Genomic DNA, 4,137 nt, shown 5'->3' on the forward strand with positions numbered 1-4,137 from the left:
CCTAGCCATGCCCGAGCCGAAAACCGCAAATGGACTCCTTCGGAGTTACCTCGCAGTGTGGCCCAACATAGAGGCGCCGCACACCCTCTTTGCTTCACTGATGAAGTAATGGATCATGAATTCCCCGAAGGATTCAAACCCGTCAATATTGAATCATACAACGGAACAACCGATCCCGCGGTATGGATAGAAGATTTTATCCTCCACATCCATATGGCCCATGGAGACGACCTCCATGCCATTAAATACCTCCCACTAAAGCTAAAAGGGCCAACTCGGCACTGGTTAAACAGCCTGCCTAAAAATTCCGTAGGCAGCTGGGAAGACCTGGAAGAAGCCTTCCTTGACAACTTCCAAGGAACATATGTCCGGCCACCGGACGCCGATGACCTAAGTCACATTGTCCAGCAGCCCGGAGAGTCAGCCAGGAAGCTCTGGACTCGGTTCTTAGTCAAAAAGAACCAAATCGTCGACTGTCTGGATGCGGAAGCCCTTGCGGCCTTTAGACACAGCGTCTGGGATGAATGGCTTGCACGCCACCTCGGTCAAGAAGGACCTAAATCCATGACAACCCTTACTACTCTAATGACCCGCTTTTGCACGGGAGAAGACAGCTGGCTCGCTCGTAGAAGCAACAACGCCAGCGACCCGGGCACTTCCGAAATTCGAGCGGCAACGGCAAGCCACGACGAAGCAAACACAACAGTTGTAATGATAATGAAAGATCACGCGACACAGCAGTCAACGCCGGATTCAGCAATTCCAAGCCCAGTCAACGGAAGAAGCCATTCAAGGCGAACCGAGACGAACCATCCAACCTAGACAGGATATTGGACCGACCCTGCCATATTCATGGCCACACCGATAAACCAGCTAATCATACCAACAGAAACTGCTTGGTCTTTAAGCAGGCCGACAAGCTCAATGCCGAACACAAGGGGAGGAGGCCGCCAGGCGACAGGGACGCCGGAGAGGTTCACCAACGAAATACCGGGGGTCAGAAGCAATTTCCACCCGAGGATCGACTACTCCCGGAGCGGAAATAGCAGTCCGGCTTCCGCCGCCCACCTTGTACACCTGCAAAATTTGTACCGCGCATACATCACTACGCACTCAAGATACCATGGGCATTGGCGGAAGCACACTATGGACAAGCCTGCAAGCATTCTCGTAACACTTTTTATCTATTTTCTTTTTATTTCTTGTCACGACCGGTTTTTCAATAAAATAATTATTGAGAAACCAATCCCTGTTACGGACCAGCGAGGAAGAATTCCTTCTCACTGATAGACAATACATTGGTCATAGAAGAAAAATACCAGGAGTACTAAATATAATACAAAGTTGAGCAGAGACTGCCCAACAATTTATTTCATGCACGCCGATAAAACAATACGGCGGATAGGGTGGCAAACTTCTAACTCACGATAATAACGGTGGTGGAAATATCATCGCGAAGCCAGTGACATGATTCCAGAATACTACAACTCTTCGAGCATCGGAGTGAGGCTCGAGAAGCCTTATTGCGGGTGGCGGAAGCGTAAACGATACAAGTGACCAATATCCGGGATCGCGCAGGACTGACTGGGACTCCTCTAGGCGTCGGACCCGCTATCAAACTCTTCATCCAAGAGATCGCCTTCGTCAACATCTGGCCAAATCAACAAGCCAGGTGAGTACTATGAAAGTACTCGCAAGACAGTTCGGACATAAGGTATAACAAATGCAAACATGAAGCACATGAATAAGTTAACCAGTGCAATCAGACACAGAGGTAATAAATACTGGGTGCCAAGCGAGGGTCTGAATGACGCCTCGAGCGGAAACTGCAGAATAGTAATACTGGTGCCAAACGAGTGTCTGAAAGACTCCTTGAGAGGAAAATGCGGAATAATAATATTGGTGCCAAACGAGTGTCTGAAAGACTCCTCGAGCGGAAAATGCGGAATAACAATACTGGTGCCAAACAACTGTCTGAAAGACTCCTCGAGCGGAAAATGCAGAACAATAATACTGGTGCCAAACGAGTGTCTGAAAGACTCCTCGAGCGGAAAATGCGGAATAATAATACTGGTGCCAAACGAGTGTCTGAAAGACTCCTCGAGCGGAAAATGCAGAACAATAATGCCACAGTCGGGCGTCGGGGCGACACCACATAAAGGGCTTATAACAGAAAGTAAAGACAGTGCATGCCGCAGTCGGACGTCTGAGCGACATCACATAAAGGGCTTATATCGAAAGCGAGAAACGAGTACACGCCACAGTCGGACGTCTGCGCGACGTCTCATAAAGGGCTTATATTGTAACACAACAATACAATAGTTCGGGAATATAATTTATCACAAGCACGAGACAAATATAATGTTAGTCCATCCACAGGGATAACAATGAAATTGAATTTACCACTTGAGCTTGTTCACCGGGGGCAAGCTTTCACACGGATAGATTTGGATATAAAGTCTACATTACTGATCATGGATACGATGATTTGGAAAGAACTGACTCTGCAGAGTTTGTACTTAACCACAGCCAACGGATTTCAGTAGTCATGGGGACTAGTTCCGTCTACGGTGTTCTGGAAGGAACACGTCTAACCAGTACACACCCAATTTAACCATCCGAAGCCAGGGATCACCCTCGGCAACATTCAGGAAAAACCCTGAGTCGGGGAGGCTACAACCTCGCGTAGCATGGGATCAAATTTCTATACGCGCGCTATAAGGGGGTGCCCCCCCTCTCGGTCCCAACCGGAAACACCCATGCCCCCTGACCGAATGACTGGCTTTAATCCTGGGCCAAGGTACCATCATCCCGGCCTCTCTGTTTGGTGTGTACACGGAAAGAGGTTACCGACTTACTAAACCGTATCCTGGCAATGAGACATGTGGTAGCACGGAAAGGGGAAGGGACGGTAACACGGCTCCAACCATGTTAACGTCGGAAAAGTCGGATGACACAAGGCTGGCATGCTACAACAGTACCACCTTGCTGCCCTTCATGTCACCACATGATTAGGCCACCTCTCATCAGAGGTCATCGCAACTTTGGAACATGCGGGAAAAGATCGATAACGTGGCTCCAACCACGTTAACGTCGAGGAAAGTCGGATGACGCAAGGCTGGCATGCTACAACAGTACCACCTTGCTGCCCTTCATGTCACTACATGATTAGGCCACCTCTCATCAGAGGTCATCACAACTTCGCAACAACCGGGTCGTTGCCTTGCAAGCAACGAGGTATTTATCGACACTCACATGCCACGCACAAACTTTCACATGAACATGCAAAACATCTGCCATATCAAATGTTCAAACATGCTTGCCTGGTTCGGAGAAGTCGGAGTCTAGCTCGGCGAAGTTCGCGGCTCCGTCCCCTCTCCCGGAACCTACGGCAATCACGAAACGGGGTACTAACGTGAAAACCAACACATGCACAGAAACTTTGCCAAATATTTTTCAAATAAATCCCATAAAAAACTAGACAAAATTTGGAGATTGACAGAAAAAGAATCACTCAAAAATACCTTTTCATTAAAAAGTTATAAAGGTTTCTGTCCAGGGACCTTTCTGTAATGAAACAGAAAAGTTCCAGGGTTTTAACTAAGAAAACAGAAAACGCTTCGGCTGGAAATGTGCAAGCGCAAAGGGGAAAACGTATTTTGCCCGAAGGCGCCAACAGAAAACGGTTCGGGGAAAATAAAACAGAGGCTGACACGCGGGGCCCGCATGTCAGGTTTGAAAAGGCTCGCCGGCGCCCGAAGACGGCGATGGACGCCGGCGTCGAACCACGGCGAGTTAGGAGAAACGGAGGGTACCAAGAGCTTCAGTGTCTTCTTCCGCGTCGGTGGGTGGTGGACTCGTCCAACGGGGAGCACCACGTCGACGGCGACACTATCTCCGGCGGACGGCGGTTCGGGTGAGGTTGGGGAACTCCGGTGGAGGGCTGCAAAGCACGAATTGAGGCGCGGGTCAGCACGGGTGATGCAAGGAGAAGCTACTGGCAAGAGAATGGGGGCTGTGGAGCACACACGGGGGCGAATCGGGCTGGATCCCGTGGCGGATAGCGGCGGCCGGAGTCGAGGAAGGAGACCCCCTCGCGGCTCTTCCAGTGGCTGGGCGTGCTCTAGGGGAAGTGTA

This window comes from Triticum aestivum, chromosome 7D (genome assembly GCF_018294505.1).
Source record: "Triticum aestivum cultivar Chinese Spring chromosome 7D, IWGSC CS RefSeq v2.1, whole genome shotgun sequence".
Taxonomy (NCBI): domain Eukaryota; kingdom Viridiplantae; phylum Streptophyta; class Magnoliopsida; order Poales; family Poaceae; genus Triticum; species Triticum aestivum.